Source organism: Schistocerca gregaria, chromosome 1, assembly GCF_023897955.1.
Source record: "Schistocerca gregaria isolate iqSchGreg1 chromosome 1, iqSchGreg1.2, whole genome shotgun sequence".
NCBI lineage: Eukaryota > Metazoa > Arthropoda > Insecta > Orthoptera > Acrididae > Schistocerca > Schistocerca gregaria.
Window position 1 is genome coordinate 203,647,634 of NC_064920.1, and position 21,192 is coordinate 203,668,825.

Consider the following 21,192-nt stretch of genomic DNA (forward strand, 5'->3'; position numbering starts at 1 on the left):
GCAAGCTTGATTAATAAAATTCTTTTCCGGGCTATTATGCCGTGGTCTGATGGATTTCGCATTGTAATCCGACGTTTCGTCCCCATCTGCGGAGGACATCTTCAAGGGGGTTCGTGTGTTTCGGAAGTTAACAGAAGCCACGAACCCCCTTGAAGATGTCCTCCGCAGATGGGGACGAAACGTCGGATTACAATGCGAAATCCATCAGACCACGGCATAATAACCAGGAAAAGAATTTTATTAATCATGACAGTTCCGGCCGTGAAAGTTTACATGTTGCAAGCTTACACTAAAATTTTGAAGTGTTAAATCATTACTGGAATGCACTATTGTGGAGGACTGTTTTGCATTACTGTATGGAGCTATATCATATACTGTAACTAGCTGTGCATCATGATCAGACAGACAATTCTTAACATGAAAAGTATTTGTTTGATTAAATTTATTTTGGTCTATGAAAATGTTATCTCTCAGTGTGTTGTTTTCCTGCACCACCTGAGTAGGAAAATCAATAAGTGATGTCAACTTGAAAGAACCAAGTAATACTTCAAGTTCAAACTTTCTATCTTTAAATTCCCACAAACAATAATTTGCTTTCCTTTATCTGACAGGTAGCACAACCAAGAATCCAAGTTTTTCACAAATAGTTGAAAATTTCCCAATGGGGACCTATTCATGGCTACAATTGTAGAAGTGCCTTTATGTAGTATAAGCTCACATGCACATGCTTCTATGTGTTGGTCTTCACAAAATTCTTTATTTTCCAAATTTTTCACACTATGACTGATTTTAACATATATGGCAACTCCTCCTCTCTCCATAGTGTCTCCCCTTACCTGTGACTGTATGAGGTTCAGACAGGCAGAGTACATCTATTCCACCCTCAGTTTGGAATCTACTATACAAACAAGAAGCTCATCTACTTTGTTTTTTAATCCCCTGATATTCTGATGCAATATATTAACCTTATTTTTTACTGTGCTTTTATAGCATCCCTGTCAGTTTACCCTTCTCTTTTCTATTGAGATGCAGGCCATGTCTTGTGAAGTTCCACCTACCAACACCATCAACAGGAACCAAACCTATGCTTGACAAAGTAGCCGCCCGAAGCAGCTGATCTGGCTCCATATTGATGCTCCTGACAGAGCTGTTCAATTGGGGCCAGTCATACTGCATGAAAGCAGGAACCAAGCCAACATTTGTACGGTTAGTTGCAGATGCTATTTTTATCAGGTCACACTCAATATTGTAGCCCTGATCCTTATCAATACTGTTTCGCGCTCCACCCACTACCACAACATGATCCTGCTTTGTAAAACCTTGCACAATCATCATACATCCTCTATCACTTGGCTAAGACATGCACTGGGCTTGAAAATACTTGTGACCTGGTATCTGTCATCTGCAAAATGTAGCCCACACCTCTTCCATGGCTACTACCTAACAACAGAACTTTCCTCCTACTTGCTACTTTTTTTGCAGCAGTTGGTTTCCAGGTGAAAGTCTATCGAGTGCTGACTTCACTTACATCTACTTGAGCCTCTTTCTTAGCTAACTCAGATAGCAAGGCAAATCTATTGTTTGTGCCAATGATGAAACTCTCTGATACTGTTCTCTTTCTGTGGCCCCTGTTCCTAGCTACCACTTCCAACCTGTCTTCACCCTCCTCCCCCCTTAACCTCATCAGTTCCTCTCTAGCACTATCCAGTTCAGCCTGAAGGGCTCTAATCTTCCCTCACTGTTCCACTATTTTTCTGTCCCTTGAACATAATCTACAATACCATGGAAGAGACCTTAACAGTAATACTCATATTTGCAAATCCAGACTGAAGGATTTCCTTATGGTTCACACTTAAAGAAATGCATATTTTTTTGTTTTCTCCAAAATAATTCCTACCCCGAGGTACAGCCCTCGAAAATGACATTGTGAACACCATTTTGAAAATGGTGGACAGGGACAGTGCAGCTGGGCAGGTAGATGTCCCAGGCTCAAACCCACAGCTCACCAGGGAGGTAGGCATCAGCAAAAGTTAGTTAGTTAATTAGTTACATGTTCCATTGATCAATCTCATAGAAATGATTATGATGTGGAATGTGTCAAGTGCATCTTTTTAAGCTTAAAATTTTTATTACCTACTCACTTCCCTTAAATGGCACAAAATTCATATATTATATCTATAGAATATCTATAGATTTATTTATTCCTATTCAAGAATTTATATCTGGTATAGAAGGAGTTGTCAAGGAGATATGATTTCAATTTACTGTTTGTCTGTCAGATTTTTATTTCATCTGGTAATTTATGGGAAAGTTTTACAGCAGCATATTTTACCCATTTCTGTGCCAGAAGTAGGTTAAGTAGAGGATAGTGTAAATCTTTCTTTCTTCTGAAATTATGATTGTGAATGTCACTGTTGTTTTTAATCTGATTCATGTTGTTTAGCACACATTTCATTACTGAATAAATTTACTGTGAAGCTGTTGTAAGAATTCCTAACCTTTTAAACAGGTGCCTACAAGATGTACAACTATGAGCCCCACACGTTATTCTAACCTCTTTCCTTTTAGCAGTGAAAATTTTTGCCCAAGTGTTGAGTTACCCCAAAATATTATTCCATATGACATCAGAGAGTGAAAGTATGCAAAGTATATTAGCTTGCTAATTTCTATATCCTCAAAATTAGCAATTATTCAGACTGCAATAGTAGCTGAATCTAGTCACTTTAGGAGATCCAAAATATGAATTTTCCAATTTGGATTGTCACATGTGTGTACACCCAAAAACTTAGTATGCTCTTCCCTGGATAATGGCTTCTGTTGATGTGTTGCTATATTTTTTGGAGGAACTGTAATCCTTGCCGTATAAAATTGGATGTATTGTGTTTTTTAAAAGTTCAGAGCAAACCCATCCGCAGAAAATCAATCAACAACTTTTACAAAGACATTATTTGTATAATTTTCTATTGGAATTTCTTTTACTGGATTAATAATTATGCTAGTATTATCAGAAAACAGTGTCAGCTTAGCTTCTTGTCTCAGGTAAGAAGGGAGGTCATTCACATTTATGAAGAACTCTGTGGAACACCTAATGTACGAGGGTGGTTTGAAAAGTTTTCAGACAGAATAGAAAAAAAAAGTGCTACCATCAGTAAAACATTTTTTTGTTTTTCAATGTAGTCTCTGTGTTGATTAATGCTCTTGGTCCAATGATGTTCCGGTGCCTTGATCCCATCTCAAAAATGTGTTTCCTGCAGGCCTGAAAAATAGTTGTCAACTCTGGCTATCAATTTTACATCTGAAGAGAATCTTCATCCACCAAGAAAAATTTTCACTTTTGGGAAAAGATGGAAGTCTGACAGAGCCATATCATGTGAATAAGGCAGGTGTGGTGACAATTCATACCTTAGTTCATGTAATTTTGCCATGTTGACAGTGCATGTTTTGATCCAGTGTCAAGAGTTGTGGCACCTGTCTTGCAGATAATTATTTCATTTCTAATTCTTCTTTTAAAATGAGATATACCCTTTCAGATGACATCTGACAAGCGTGAGCAATTTCACGCACTTTCAATCGGTGATTCTCCATGACTATTTTGTGCACTTTTGCAATGATTTCTGGAGTAGTGGCCGACCACTGTGCTGATGGTCATCTAAGCTCTTCCTACCAAATTTAGATTCATTTATCCACTTGGCAACAGTTGAATATGAGGGAGCCAAGTCCCCCATTGTATTCTGGAAATCAGCATGAATGTCCTTTGCTATCATACCTTTCTTTACGAAGTACTTAATCACTGCTCGAATCTCGATTTTTTTTCCATCTTTGGAAACCACTACGTGGGAGCAACAACAGAGCCATGCCACCGCCACAGATCTCTTGCAACATCATTGACATGGCACGTGTTTACAGGCAACAGTCCAATGAATATCACGTGAACAACTCATTGTGCTAGCACTAACCCCTCGTGGTGATTCCGAGAACTTTTCAAACCACCCTCATAATTTCACCCCAGTTAGATGAAGTGGGAAACTTCATTAAATCACTTAATCCACATAAAGAAACTTTTTGCTTCATATTGAGTAGATATGACTTAAACTACTGGTATGCTGTTCCATTTATACCATATAATTCCTATTCGTGATATTTTACTATTTAAAGGCTCTATGTGTGGACAGTGAAATTATATATTGCTGTTTCAGTAGAACAGCATTTTTGAAATCCAAACTGTGATTTACTAAGTATCCCATTAGTCATTCCATGTCAAGTGGCCTAAATTTAGACAAGCTCCCCACTCGACCATCTCCAATTTTAATGAAATTTTTACAGGATGTACATATAGACCTTACACGAAGCACTGCCATATTACAGCTTTTTAAGTAGTATGGTGGGGCCAATAGCCACCTTTTCGTAAAGACACATTTTTTGAAATTGCGACTGAAATGAATAAATGATCAACCTTGTTTCACCATTGTTCAGGATCTAAGAGACCTGTCATGCTGAAACTTTGTGATCCTGTTCAACGTTTTTGGTACAATACCTTAGTTGCAGTACAAAAGGTCAAACTATGGTAAATTCATCATAGTGTGTTATCAAAGTGGCTCATAAATCGTGTCATACCAAATATTGGCTATACTTTTTTGCCTTGTATCTACTGAAAGAGTAACTTTCTGAAGCTAATACTGTAGTTAGCTGCAGCTTGCCAGCATGTCACAAAGCTCTGCAAGTGGCACGCAGATTGCTTAAATAATAACTGAGTTATCAAAGTTCTAAGAGTGCTAAAAATTTTAATCACTCAATTTTGGCTCACTTTCAAAAGGTCATATCTCAAAAGGGATCACTCAAATTTGATTTTTCTTGGTACCATTGAAAAGAGCTCAACTTGTTTGATCAAAGAAGTTGTTTTCATTTTTGAGACTTTGCATTTAAGAAGAAATAAACTTATATTTTCATTACATTACATTTCTTGACATTGCGACTTAAATGAATAAATGGTCAACTTTGATTTACCATTACTCAAGATCTAAGAGACGTGTCGTGCTGAAACTTTGTGATCCTGTTCAACTTTTTGGGTACAACATCTTAGCCATAGAACAAAAGGTCAAACTATGGTAAATTCATCATATTGTGCTATCAAAGTGGCCCATAAATCTTGTCATACCATATAAATTTACATTTATATTACATTAAAAAATACATGTACCAGCTGTACTCTTTATGGTTCCCAAGCAAAATATTTTAATTCTTATTAATTTATTTGCTAAAATTTGTTACTGATAGCAATTACAGTTGAATCTAACAAGCTGTGATGTCAGCCCATTCTGGTAGCTGATGGAGCTGGAATGACAGAAATAATGTGTTGGTTTGGAATCCAACAAGCGTCCTGCCTAGCTGGCCAATAGAATGAATGTGCAGGTCCACTGGGGTGCATGAAACTGACCAAAACATCATTTTCTTCTTCTGAAACTTCAAACACATTACCAGTCCACCTTTTTCCATCAAACATACAGGCAATGTATTGGCCCAGCTGTAAGGCTGTAATATTTCTGAATGAAACTGTTGCTTGATTTTGGTCAACATTTACCACAAACGAATTTGTATCATTGGATACTCTTCTAATACAAACTTGCTTTTCATTTAATGGCACAAAATGGTGATTATCTCTTGTTCCTGATACCGTGCAGCCATTTTTGAACCTTACTTCCTGCTCAGTTTTTAATGTTTAAGTTTCTTCTTTTGAAACAAAAATTAATTAGATTCCTCCGATATTCTTTGTACAGTATTTAAACAAATCAGTTGGTGTCGAAATCTGGTCCTCAGTTTGTCTTTGAAGGCTTGCTCTTGGTGCTAGGTGCTTTACAGTTCCTCCAATTCCATCACATGGAGATTTTCCATGGCTTGTAGCAAAAAAGTTCCATTCAGCTGAGATTTTAAAGTCATTTTGATGGTGGCAGAGATTCAGAAAATTTTTGAAGTTTTTATACTGCACTGCTGATCCATCACTGAAGTAGTAAATGTGTGTGACTTTTCCAAGGAGACACTTTTGATCTTCTATTAATTTCACTATAAAAGTGTGTGCAGCGATTACACCTCATGATTCACACTGTAACTTATTACACAGTAGCTGATGCTGCTGATGTCCAAGTTATTTATGAAGTACACAACAAATGGGTGTAAAGTTGCTTGGCTGTTATTCCAGTGAAAACTTTGAGCTGCATCCTGGTCAATGAAGGAATAGTTTTCAGCAAATTCCATTAATATGATCCGTTCAGTTGGCTTGCAGTTTTCTTTTATGCATTTTAGGTGCTTGCTCTGGTGCTTTGCAACATAATGATGAGTGGAAAGTTTGTCAATTTTTGAAATCAGATCTTCAATAAAATCCTTGGTGGTCATCTGCTTGGTTTCTAATGTATCTCTATCAGTGTGCACCCACTGTTTGAACTCAATGGTATCATCTGAATCACTGTCTTCAAAACTACTTTCTTAAAAACTGTTCCAGTAGTTCTTTTCCCGGACAGATGAAGCATTCAGTCTTTGGATTCCAAATCACACACTGCTTTAGCAATCAGACTCTTATAATCTTCTTTAATTGGAGTGCTTGCAAGCATCAGTTTGACATTTTGGTGTAAAGTGCAAACACAGTTGAGTGGGTTCCTGCAGCACCCACACTGATTCACCATTTTGGCCTCAATTCGCAAAATTTGGAAAATCCAATTTCAGGCCCATGCTGAAGTCAATATGCAGCAAACATTTCTTTCAAATTATTCAGAAGAAGGTATTTTTCCATCAAAAATTTCTTTCCTTCTATTCTAATTGATACAGTCTTTTTTACTGGAACAAATTCGGCTAAATTCTTCATTCTGAAAAAATGTTACCACTCTTTCTTTTATGGCATCTGGAATCTTCTTGCCACACTTGTTCTTTGGCAGAGCTAATACACAATTTTCTGCCTGTAGCTTCCTAGTTGATTTTACCATCCTCTCTCAAACACCAATTTCTTGCCTTGTCTCTTTTATAGTCCGGCTTTGTGGTACTAATGTCAGTATTTGCAATTTTTCAGGCTGCCTTGACAATTGCAACTTCTCTTTCACTTCTTTAATCAGCTGCTTATAATCTTTACATTCAGGACATCTCTTGCTTGTACTAGGTGTTTGAAGGTCTTTTGGGGTGAATCCTCAAGCAGCAGCAATGTTATTCGCAATTGCCTCTTGAGCTTCGCTTATTTTTCGTTTTGCATAGCCTTTCACATCCCTTCTTTGATACTCTGAAATTTTAGAGGGGTGACCCCAAAAGCAGTTAGACTTGAATCAATTGATGCTTCTGGATATGCTTCATCTTCTGACTGGTTTGAAGCTCACTGTGAGTTTTCTGCTTTCTTTGCTAAAAGTTGTTTTCTGTAAATTGGACAGATCTTCTGACCAGGTTTCACATTGCTCTTAGTCAAGACTTGCAATTGTTTTGCTGTTTCCACATTAACAATCCATCAACCCTATGTAACAGAATGGTTCTTTGCACTAAAAGGATTACAATAAGATCTCTGTAGAAAGTCATATTGGCCCACAAGTATTGCTTTGTGATGAAAGCATACCTGTGCATTTTCAGTAAGACATATCTCACTTATTTGGTTTATTAATTCCTGTTGCTCTACTGAAAATTCTTTGATTGGAATGAAGCCTTGCTGATATGTGTATGTTTTCAGATGACATGTAGAATCATCTGCAAGACCAATGACACATGGTACTGAAACCTCATTGATATCCATTGTGCTACAATTAAATTTATGCTTCCAATTTCCATTTGTTTCAATATTAAATAAAGCAGAAGTGGTGCACATTTCCAACTGAAAAATATTAAACAATCATAGATAGTGGGAACTTGCTTGAGAATACAACAGAAACAAATTAAATAACCTGATAAACATTTCTAAAGGGTCGCCCCATATCTTGAAATAATTTTTACTTACCAAAAACAATGTTTATCCAGTAATGACAACACACTTCACATCAGTTAAAAAGGCACATACAACATCTGAACACTCTTCACTACACAACAGTGTCCTTCAGACTGATTGTTGAAGCTTGTTACTAAACTCCATTGTTGACACTAAACTGGTCTATCTCCAAAATAAAAAGAACTTTTTCTAATCCGACAAGGTGAGCTCAGATAACACAGTTCTTATTTGAGCAATGTGGATGCCACTGGCAGAGCTTTATTACATGCTGACAGGTTGCAGATAACTATAGTATCAGCTTCAGAAAGTTATTCTTTCAGTAGATACGAGGCAATAAAATAAAGTCAAAATTTGGTACAAGATTTATGAGCCACTTAGATAGCACACTATGATGAATTTACCATAGTTTGGCCTTTTGTTTTACATCTAAGATATTGTACCCAAAACGTTGAATAGGATCACAAAGTTTCAGCATAACAGGTCTCTTAGATCCTGAAAATGGTAAATCAAAGTTGATGATTTATTCATTTAAGTCATAATGTTGAGAAATGTAATATAATGAAAATATAAGTTTGTTTGTTCCTAAATGCAAAGTCTCCAAAACAAAAACAACTTTTTCTGATCAAACAAGGTGAGCTCTTTTCAGTTGTGCTGAGAGAAATCAAATTTGAGTGATCCCTTTTGAGATATGACCTTTTGAAAGTGATCCAAAATTGACTGATCAAATTTTTTAGCACAATTTGAACTTTTGAAGCTCAGTTATTATTTGAGCAATCTGGGTGCCACTTGCAGAGCTTTATGACATGCTGGCAGGCCGCAGATAACTGAAGTATTAGCTTCAGAAAGTTACTCTTTCAGTAGATACAAGGCAATAAAGTATAGCCAAAATTTGGTATGACAAGATTTTTGAGCCACTTTGATAGCACACTATGATGAATTTACCATAGTTTGACCTTTTATACTACAACTAAGTTATTGTACCCAAAAAGTTGAACAGCATCACAAAGTTTCAGCATGACAGGTTTGATAATTTATTCATTTCAGTCAAAATGTCAAAAAACAACTCTTTACAAAAAGGTGGCCATTGGCCCCACCATACTACTTACAAAGCTGTAATTTGCCAGTGCTTTATGTAAGGTCTATATGTAAAAATTTCATCAAAATTGGGAACCCTTAGGCCACTTGACGTGGAATGACCCATTACTGTTGAGATGGGTAACCACACTTGAGTACATTTCTTTCTCGATGCTTTTTGAAAATGCTATAAGCAAGGATACTGGCTGGTAATTATTGACATCTGTGATGTCCCCTTTTTTGTAGAGAGGCTTGACAATGACATATTTTAAACTGTCTGGGGGAAAATACCTTGAATTAGTCAACCAGTGCTTGACCCAATGGTGTGAAGACAAAGTTAACTACATACAGACTTAGCTCAGGCACAAGTCTGGAACTATCAGTAGCAAAAGTCTGTAGGTAGATGCTGACTGCTTCATATCTGACTACAAGTAGTCTTCTTCTCTCGGTTACTGGCTGGTGCTGGCTGTGTGACTGGGCATAATGTTCACAAATGAACATAGTGAGACTCAGGGTCTAAATTAGGTGGTATATATGTGAGCTGGGCTGGCTAGTGTTTCCCCAGCTCTCCAGTGGTAGCATTCTTGGCCTGTACATCACAACAGACTGGAGTGGCCATGCATAATCATTGAGCAACTATGACTTCATTCACCTTGGTTTTCCTGTCTGGTCATCTCCTTCAGAAGCTGCATTGGTGCTCTAAAGTGTCACAGTTTTGGTTTTCGGTGACAGGCGTCTTCTGCATTATCAGTCCAGTGAATAAGAGTTCTCCTCTACTGAATGCACAAAGTTCCATGGCACGTAGTTACTGCACTGGTGGGTGTTGTTCACTTTATCTACATCTACATATATACTCCGCTAGCCACCAAGCAGTGTGTGACAGAGGACACAATTTGCACCAAAGTCATATTTCCAATAGTGTTTATTTTAATTTAGTGTAAACCAAATAGTTCATTGGTTGCTAACCAAACTGGTGAACAAAACTTAAGGACAGAAGTTACTTTTGTATGATGTGTCACTGCCAAGTCACATGGCTCAAAGAAACTTGGACTGCACATAGAAAGAACTGCTTCTGTATAGTACAGAAGGTAGCTGAAATAAATACTCAGTGAAATGGATAGAATTACTCTTCTATTCAAAGACACTGAAGTCACCACAATTTATGATGGTTGTCTGGACATTAAAAAAGGTGGGAAATCATTCTTAACAAGGTGTGTGATCACCATGAATGGCAGTACATGCTCTGCAACATGCTCCAATGCTGGGTTCTATGTTACTAAGGAGTTCTTGTGGTTGGGCATTCCAGGCCTACACCAGTGCAGTTGACAACTAGTAAATGGTCATTGGTACATGTGGACTCAGTGAAATAGTTTCTCCAATGCATTCCACATGCATTTGAAGAGGGTTGAATTTGGGGTAACTGGCAGGCTAGTCCATTCACCTAATATCCTCTTGTTCCATGAGCTCCTCTACATGTGCAGTTCAGTTTGGTCAGGTATTGTCATCCATAAACATTAACCTGGGATCAAATGTACCCCTGAAAAGACAAACATGGGGGAAGAAGACAGTGAAACAATAATGCTGACTGGTGAGTGTACTGTGTTCAGAGAATTGGACGTCAGTACATGAAACCTAGTATTCAAGGGAAGACAGGATTCAGTTATGATTGTGGACAGGGTTGTAATCAGTTACTATTGGTTGCCTTTTACAGTTACACAGAATTTATTTTAAACCAGTAATTGCAGACTCAACAATAAATAAAAACACTACACATTATTAATGAAGGAATAAACAAATGTATAATTAAGAGTGTTTTCAGTGAGTTGCAATTTAGGAAATCACCATTAAATACAGATACAGCAGATAATGTTTTAAAAGCAAGCCACTGTGATCTGGGCAGGAGGCCTTACATGCCAGGAATGGCAATAAATTAAGAATTGTTTAAAACTTTCTGCAACTTACAAATTACAGGTATTGAAATATTAAAGACAAGTCGCTACAAATGCAGCAGAAGGCATCAGATGCCAGGAATGGCAGTAAATAAGGTCTTAAGGCTGACTGCTAAAATACAAATACCAAATTAGAATTTGAAGGCAAATGACCACAATCGTGGCTGAAGGCCTTACACACCAAGAACGGCCATAATATAAAAACATTTAGAAACCTGCTGTAAAACAGCTAATACAATAGCAAAGGTTAATTAAAAAAACAAGCAACTGATCACCAAATTGGTGAAATAAGATGATGATAAACTTTATAACACAACCGTTAACATCCACTGAACACTACACTACTAGATTTTTTCCTGAAGGCGACCAGAAGTATTAACTAGACATATATATATACTTGAATGTAGGCATTACAAGGTATTGTAATAAAGAATACAATAATAAAACACAAGGACCAGTACATAAGTTCCTTAAAGGGTACCAAAGCATTATATCCACAGAAGGCATGGATTGAAGGAGCGTTACACTGAACTCCTGGCCATCAGACCTTTTAGAACAAGGGCCACAGACAGTGCTCCAGGACCTCTGAGAAGGTCTGGCAACAAACACTTTCACAAGCAATGAGATAGGCAGGCACGAGTTGCATTCACTTCACAAGATGGTAACTCAGACTAGTGGCAGTCTAATGAATGACTAATGATGATCTTGCCGAGGCTACCTGATGTCCAATAAACCAAATGCAAAGATGCAAAAATATGCCAAAGCTGGAACCGACAGTCTGGACTCTGCCCACAGAATATTGTGCTTAGAGCACCCAGAACGAGAAAGGAATCACTACCACCAGACTAGAAGAATTGCCAACCAACCTACAATCAAGAAAGCTGTCAAAACTACACCCCTCACCAGACAGCAGCGGCAAGGCGAGGAAATGTACACTGCTGTTACATACACTAACCCCCAGGGCAGGTAACTGTGGCATTAGCGGCCACAAGGCAGGAAAAATAACACTGGTTGAACTTAACAAATAGTAAAAAACTGTATGCAATAAATAGTAATTAGAAGTCCAGGATAGCTAATCAGATCTGCCTTCCACAAGCACTCCACTCGGTGCTCTTTGCCTCGGCAACACTACCAGCAGCAGCACGAACCCACGTCATTGGAGAATTGCAAGATCTCACAATGGTGGATGTTTCTCTACTTGAATCCAAATGCACTCAACTTAAAACTTGCAGGATCCGGTTTACAATGAGGTTGTGCACTCTTCTGACCACAGGCCTTCGATCCACCAGTCCATGCGTGCCACCGGCAATCCCGGCATTTTCTCACACTGCACGGACCTGGCTCCTCCTAAGTCCCCAACTGAACTGGCCCACTCACACGACCCGGAAAAACGGCGACGTCGCCCCAAAGATAGGGCAACAATTACTACATATAGATAACCGCCGCTGCTCCCACTAGCAGACAGGCAACGCTTGCGAAAGCGAGTGGCGCCAGTCAACACGAGAAGAAGTCAAACAACCACAACCATGCCAACTAAACGATACCATCTGGCCTCCAAAATAAGGTGGAAACCTACAAACAGCACCAACACGAGCCGCAGCATGGCTCAGTACACTTATGCAATATAACGCCTCCCCTTACCATAGCATCTGGATTGCCATAACAGTAATGTTCAACAATGCTCCAGGATGCATAACACATTGCCACTTCTTGCCATATGAGGGTATGTAATGCACCCAGGCATACTGATCGAACATGATCATTTTGGCAATCCCGGTATTGTGGTTTGGAGAGGCATAATGTTGTGTGGGCATGTTGAACATGGTATAATCAGTGGCGAATGTTATTGTGACACTGTACCCCTTCCCCATATGCATGTTTTCAGCGGTGCATTTGGTCCTGACTTCATGTTTATGGGTGACAATAACTGACCGCACTGAACAGTACAGGTAAAGCAGTTCTTGGAATGAGAGGAAATTCGGTGACTGGACTGGCCTGTCCATTCCTCTAACTCTAACCCCTTTTGAGCACATGTGGAGTGCATTAGAGACATACTGCAGCACATCCACATGTAGCAACAACCATTTATTAGTTGTCATGGGAACGCCCTACCACACAAACTCCTTATTAACCTTGTGGCCAGCATGGGAGCGCATTTCAGAGCTTGTATTGCCCTCCACTCCTTATTAAGAACAATTTCCCACCTTTCATAATGTCCATGAGACCTTTTCTTTGAATAACAGTATAATTTCTGTTCGTCTCAATGTGTGTGTTTTTTTATGTCATGGCCTGTAGTTTTTACTAGTATTTTGAAATTTAGTTTCTCAAAAACTGTAATAGATATTCCAAAACTTTAACCAATTAATAAGTATTTTGTGCCCTCTGTGTGGAAAAGAATTAAAAACTGTGGAATACGTAGTGGAGTGAATATTGATTTTTATCTTACTTGCTTAATTACGTGTAATTTTTATTTTAGATACTCTGTAGATTTATGCTACTCAAAATAAAAGGTCAGAACAAATTTTATTCTTTTAATTATTAACTTGTTATAACAGTAAACCAGGAAAATTTTCCAGTTTGTGGTTTTATGTACTTTTTAAACATGGTTTTTAGAAGTCAATTTTTTTCCAAATAATTGAAAAACATATGGCATGCCCCAGCTCAAAATATTTAATACATTGTTGAATAATGTGGTTTACTGTGTAAGGAAGTGCTGTATTATTATTCAAAATTTTGTTCTTGTAGCTTTAATAATGCATGAGATAATCATAGCTAATTATGCAAAAATGTTGAGTATGGGAAACTGAAACTAAAGGTTTGCAAGTGATTTTCTTGTCAAAGATAACATGTCAAAACATTCTAGCTCCATAATCTTGTTGATTCTGACTGTCCTTTTCATCTTCTTTAGTTTTCTTTCTTTTCTTTGTTATTCAGTCCTCTTTTGTCATGCTTTCAGGAGCAACATGTTGCCTTTCCACCTGTAGCAGCCCACTTTTCATGGTGTCCCCACTTTTGATGCCTAGTCTGCTCATGGTTTTTAATTTGCTTGTTACTCCATCATTAAAATGTGTTGTTGTATCCATCACACCAATCTGAAAAGCTGACATGCCAATGAGAACAGTTTGTGGCAAGTGTTCCCAAATCCAACATTTGAAGCTTTCACTCGTGTTCTGTGTTTCTTCATGTGCACATTTTTCCACGAGTTTAGAATCAGAAATATTTTTATATACTGGCTTCAGTTCTACCATAACAGTTTCTGGCATGGTGTGTGCATGTGTATGTTTTTGTCCATTTGCTTCATACCTAAGAGGGCTGTTCAAAAAGTAAGGTGACTTTTCAAATTGCATGGACAAAATATATTTGATTATCAATCTTTCTTTGGCCAGTTCTTTGATGCTACTTCCAACTGATGGTACCACCTCTTAGATCTATGTGGAAAAATATATACATTGATACAAGTTATCTAGTGTTTCTGTAGTATTTGGTGCTGGATATGCATCCACAACCATTCTAGCATTTAAGTAATGGTAATCACAACAAAACCTTTTCTATTTTATCCCATCTGATGACTTTTGGGTACAATATTACTGGCACTCTCCAGGACTTGCTTTCTTCAATAATGCCATCATTCACTAGTTTGTAAAACTCCTCCATTAGTAATTGCAAATGGTGATGTATTCTGTACAGATATCTATTTACAGGAGATATATCCCCAGAATGGATTATGTACTGTGTTATAGTCGTTGCCAGCAACAGCCCACTAGTTCTGAATAATATTGCAAACTTTATAAATAGCTTCTCCATGGATATCCTGCCCTTTCAGATGCTGAATTTTTCATGTAATGAAGATTATTGACAGCTTACAGCAGAGATCGAGACTTGACCTGTCCAAATTGTTCTCACCTACAACATCTTAACTGGCAGCTAACAACCCTTTCCCCAAATTGCTTCATTGGTGCTGAAGTTATCCACATTAATAGAAGCTATATGTTCTCCATCCGTGTATTACATGTATACTACATGCCTAAATATAAAGCAGTGTGATGTATCCAATTCATTGTTATTTATCAGTGACACTACCACACAAAAGATATTATTCAGTTGATCGGTACTTATGCTCACCCAGAGTAATTTTTGTGCGCCCTTTGGCACTTCATTACGTGAACTGAGTCTTGATGATTGTGTATGCAGTTTACTTGATTCCATCCATGGCAAGAGAACCGAATGTCAGTGCATAATTGGCAGCAGTCTCTCCCAGTCATAACAACATTCAGAGTTTGACAGTGGGCTGTGAATGATCAGTTTTTGTATTATATCTGTTTAATAACTCCAACGGCGAGATTGCACAGTACCCCTCACCTACAAAGAGCAAAACTTCCATATTCTCTCAACAATACTTTGCTCCAGTGCAAAAACTGAAATTTACTGGGATGCTGTCTGCTACGCAGCTGCTGAAACATAATGCATTTTTCAATTCTTTGTGGTACATCAAATGTTTTCGCCTCACCTACCAAGTGTAGTCCAGTCATCTGCAAGAGTATTTCATCTGTCCAGATGCCTAGCCTTGCAGTAGCTTCGAGGTCACCTATAAATGCCCACACATCCTTAGTTGTCTTGCCCGAGAAAGTGACAATTGGATTAGGAGCAGTTGAATCTAACAAAGGTGTTACTTAATTGGATGAAGCTTTTCCTATCTTTAGTCCAATTAACACCTTAAAAATCCACATCTTCTTAGTTAACAACTTCTTTATTTGTTCTGTTAAACCTTGAACTGCCTCCTGTGAGGAAACAACCTGTGTATCTGACTCTCACAGTGCAAAAACAAGCAATGGAGCAACCAGGAAGGAATAATGACAGTATTATGAGAAGGACAGATAGCTACTCACCATATAGCAGGGACACTGAGTTGCAGATAGACACAACAGAAAGACTGCTACTAAACAAATAAGGTTTCAGCCAGCCTGCTTCAGAATGTGACAGGGGTCATGAGTATGTTGCATTTGCGTGAATGTGTGTTTGAGTGAATGTGTATGTGTATGTTGTCTAATTTGGAAGAAGGTGTTTGGGCTGAAGGCTTACTTGTTAACAGTCTTTTTGTTGTGCCTCTTCGTGACGCACAATCTCTGCTAAATGGTGAGTAACAATCTAGCCATGTCATGACATGGCAAAAACATTTACTCACCAAAACATTAATAATTAGTCACACAACAAGAAAACAAGCAGAACCTTACAGGCACTGTAAAATAGCTTCAAATTTTTTTCACACTTCGCTTCAAATCATCAACCATCTCGACTCTGAACAGGCGTTGACTGAGTGTGAGGTGAGATGTGGACTAACAAATTTCAGTGCGTGCATTTCACTGTCTGCATGCTATCATAGTCTTCTCAAGTATTACCTCTGGAAAGAGAAAGGTAAACAGACCCCTCAGCCTTCACAAACCACACCTTTAAATACATGTGGCAATCCGTTTTCCCAACCATGCCCATTCACAAGAATAAAGGAGAGCAACAAAGTAATAAGTGCACTCACCACATTGTGCTGGCGACGATGTTGATGACTTTGTTGGCCATAGCAGCTGAAGTGTCATCTCCAAGGGTAGCAGCCATTTATGTCACAGACCACTGCTGCCACCAACATCTTCTGACAAAAAAATGTAGGAGGTCCTGTATGTGGCATGTGGATTGGACTGTTGGTATATCAGGGTGAAGTGCTATTTCCCCGACAGAGCATGTACTGCAGTGATGGTGCTCACTGAAGTTGAGCAGTGACCCATCATAAAAACATCCCTGGTTAAGAAACACTTTTGTACATAACTATTATATTGATGGAATTGCAGCTGGAGGGGTAGTCAGTGGTTACTTGTGATGTAATTGGCACCGTCATTGGAGCGTGCTCGTGTCAGCAGCTGCTTGCCAGGGGAGTGCTGTATGGAAATGGTGACCAGTGTCACCATGCTGCAGTGAGCATAGCAGAAGAATGGTGACACAAAAGTGTGGTGCCTGCTAATGGTGGGCAATAGGAAACGGCTTTTGCTGACAGCCTGCTTCCGTAGCTACTATGTAAAGCCCACGGGAGGGAGCAGGGTCAGACTTTATCCTCTGGCATGGTTTACGACAACGACTTTTGCCCCTCTGGGTGATCTGCAGCAACAATGTTAGTTCACTCCTGGAGGTGGACAGCAACAGTGCAGCTGGCTAGCTAGATGGCCCAGGCTCAGATCCCACACCATGGAGGTGGCCATCAAAAGAATGTAGTCATCCAGCAGGTGACTCGACAATGTGAAGGCGCCATGTTGACTACATACATGCTTGGCTCTGGCAGAGGCCTGCAACTACTGGCAGAAAAGAGTGTCAGTGGCAGGTTGCTAGTCCATCTTGAACTACAAGCAGTCTTCATCTCGCAGTTACCAGTGCGTCTTAGATTTGTAAGGCAAGTCATCTTTTACTGCACATGAAATTGATGAAATGGTTGATTTTTCTGTTATTGCTACTTAATGATTTTATGACTTAGATTCTTTTCCAGTTGTAGATCTTTCTTTCGTGATGTATGGTTGTTAGCTGTGAATTTTAAAACTGGCCTTTTTTTCTTACAGCCAACCATGAATGTATGTTTTCATAATCAGATTTACAGAACATTATTAATGAATGAATGAATGACTAGGCTGCCACCTGCTTTACGTACAAATGAGCTGATGTAGTCATTCCATTTCATGTGTATATTTACATAAATACTCCACAAGCCACTGTATGGTGCTTGGTAAAGTGTATCTTGCATCAGTACTAGTCATTTCCATTTCTGTTCCATTTGCAATAGACCAAGGGGAAAACAACTGTGTATAAGCATCTGTACAAGCTGTAATTTTTCTACTCTTATAATTGTGCTCCTTACATGAAATGTACATTGGGAGCAGTAGAATCGTTCTGTAGTCGGCTTCAAATTCCGGTTTTCTAAATTTTCTCAGTAGTGTTTCGTGAAAAGAACACTGTCTTCCCTCCACAGATTCCCATTTGAGTTCCCAAAGCATATCCATAATACTTGGTTGTTGTTTGAACCTAAGTTGTATATGTGTATAATAATATCAGATTTATGATACTGGAAAATCACATTACACAATTTATGTTGTTAGTTGATAAGGAACTTTTTTTTTTTCGTCAGATGTGTAAATGATAAGGAGAGGGGATGTAACAAGGAAGAATTTTATGTGTCTAGTTACAATGATACTTTAAACACAGTGCTTCGCCTTGTGCGTTGCTGAGTCGTAAATGAATAAATGAAGTTGTGAAATGCACAGTCACGTGCAGTGCAATACATAATCACTGCGATGTTAGTGATAACAGAGCGACACGGCCCATGCTTATTGGGGAGAAAGTTAGTCAACAAACAGCAAGTGCCTGCATGCCAGACGGACACAGCTGAAAGTGTTGGAGCAACAAAAACAAACAAACCTTATGAGCTACAGCCTACACTAGCGTTTTTAAAGTCTGTTGCATCAAAAGAGACATAGGAAATTAAGGGAGAGTCTATACTACAACTGCGACTATCTATAGAATACACACAAACGAAGATAAACCAAGGGATTATATACATGGGAAGAGATCCTAAACTACGAGATGCTTACTGAAATTAAGCTACTATGTACATTATATCTGTATATTTACAAATTCAAATATTTAAGGTACACGCACTAATTATAATTGAGGGTCCAGAAAACTCATGCTGCAGGTAAACAAGCAAGTCCAATATAAGTGGCAAACTGAATAAGATGTCGCACCATGATTATAATACACTTTATCTTTCACATTTATAAGGTAAGTAGAGACGCACGCATGACATTAAATGAGTTTGTGATGGCACGACTGCACACTAAAGTAAATGAATACATGGTTGAATATATGAAAGGGGTATTAGTGAGCATCGAGCCAACTTATCTATGAAGATTTAGTTTTAAGTTAGTAATACCATATAAACATAAGAAAGGACTGCACCACAAGTAAATATCATTGTAAGTTTATGATATGTATGAATATGATAGTTTGAAATTATATGTAGAAGAATACAGTTGCAGTATGTTGCACATCACGATGCTGAACTAAGATGGAGCACTACCAAATAATCAAGAGAATAAGTATTCGATACAATTGGTATTGTCAGGTTTGCATTGTGTTTATAGATAACAGACTGTTTTGTTCCTAGGATCAGAATTAAGTCTAGTAACAAGACTTAACTGAGCACGTAAATGCCTTTCCATGAAATTTCCTCAACCCGTTAGTGTGTAGATCCATCCTCGGGAATGCTAGAGGGGCGAGACCACACATAGTTATTTGAGCAGTGCGTAGAATCTGTTGTAGCTACCATTGTTTATTTCTTTAATTGTTTGGAATTGATAAGTATTGCTGCGACAAGAAGTCATTGTAAACTGAAATGAAATGTATGTCAATTTATGGCGTAGAGAAAAGCAAAAAGAATCTATTATTGTATGAATTGTTATGTCAAGAATGTAAAACCAAACAAGAGTAAAGAGTGTACTCATATGATTGAAATTGAACAATGTAATGAAACCATAATGTAACAAAATGTACTAAAACAAAATGACAACCTGACTATAATGTGTATAAGCAACAATAATGGCATGTCACCAGATGAATAGGATAAATATTTTTGTAGTTGTAATTTTTTATTTGTGTAGTATGTGGAAAGGACACTATAGATACAGTATTTACTCGAATCTAAGCTGCACTTTTTTCCGGTTTTTGTAATCCAAAAAACCGCCTGAGGCTTGGAATCGAGTGCAAAGTAAAATCTCGTTCAGAACATCATCTATCATACGCAGTCTATTATTTGGTTATTGCTGATCATTATCAAAGAAAGTAGCAGTGTAAGTAACAACAAATAGCTGTCTCTTGCCATTGTTTCACTTATGAGACATATTTTTTATTGTAAGCAGTGGTAGCGCGAGGAAAAGCAAGTCATGCCGCGAGCGGCAACAGGTCGTAAACACTCAATATCAGAATGCGACAAACAATGCATGACACAGTACAATAATGCATTTTCAGCTTAGAGTGACGTAAACACCTATAACAAAGAGAACAGCACTTATCATATCAAAGCAAAATAAGGAATCGATTCAAACCAGACGAAGCACGTGAAAAAGGAAGGGTACCAGTATAAACACGGACGGAGCGCCTGACAAATAGCAATGGCTACTTGGTAAAGCTTAACTGTTAAAATTACAACTCGAACCAAAGTACTGTAGCTCCGACCTAAATTGTGCCTCATGTTACAATGGACAAACTTTGTTTCGGTTTGGAGGTGCGGTCTAGAACTTTTCTCTCCCCTTGAAATTCGAGTCTCAAATTTCAGGTGCGGCTTAGATTCGGGAAATTCTTTTTACCTTGATTTCAAGTCTCATTTTTCAGGTGCGGCTTAGATTCGAGTGCGGGTTAGATTCAAGTAAATACGGTATTCTGTGTAATGCAGTGGTATGAAAGGCACTAAAAAATGAAGCACAAAAACATACAAAACCTGCCTGCCAAGTGTTAAGTGTGTGTGTGTGTAATGAACTAAAAAATGACAATACTTCGTGCAACATGAATTTTCTGTGCTCAACAAAATTGTAAAAACATGAATTTTCTTTGCTTGACAATGTTGTAAAAGCAGCAAGAAGCTTACCTTGTCAGCAGATGTCGTATGTACGGCTGGTGTCCCCACTGAAAAAGTACGAGTGATGAGGTGAAATACATTCCTCGGGCCACTGATATGGAAACCAGTTGTCATTGCAGTGAAGATCTCAGAAAGGAACACGCCACTGAACACGAGCTTCATGAATTTGTGCAGTGAACGCTATGTAAACACACGACACGGGCACTCTGACTTTGTCTTAAACATGTGAAAGTGAACTGGGATGGTAACGGATGTCAAGCTGTGCACACATGCTTTGCAAGCTAAACACTGGACAGATACTGACTGACAATGGTGGGATTACATGGTTTTGACAGAAAACCTATGTATGTAAGGGAGGTGACATGCCTACATAAATTGGCAACCATATAGGATAACTACAATGGCTGAAAACTAAAGGTTGTGCCCCTACCAGCCAGAGTTATCAACCCATAAAAAGAGAAATAAGCTCAGATACTGCGCACCTCCGTATGACGTCAGTGCACAGTGGGCAATTGTAAAGAATCATATTTTTTTTCTTTTTCTTTTCTTTGTGTGTATAAAAT

General features: G+C 38.3%; 1 protein-coding gene across 1 annotated transcript in view; it reads left to right on the top strand.

Moving 5' to 3' along the window:
* LOC126336852 (UBX domain-containing protein 11-like) overlaps positions 1 to 21,192 on the top strand; it is a 261,607-nt gene that overhangs the window by 124,499 nt on the left and 115,916 nt on the right. The window lies entirely within an intron of this gene.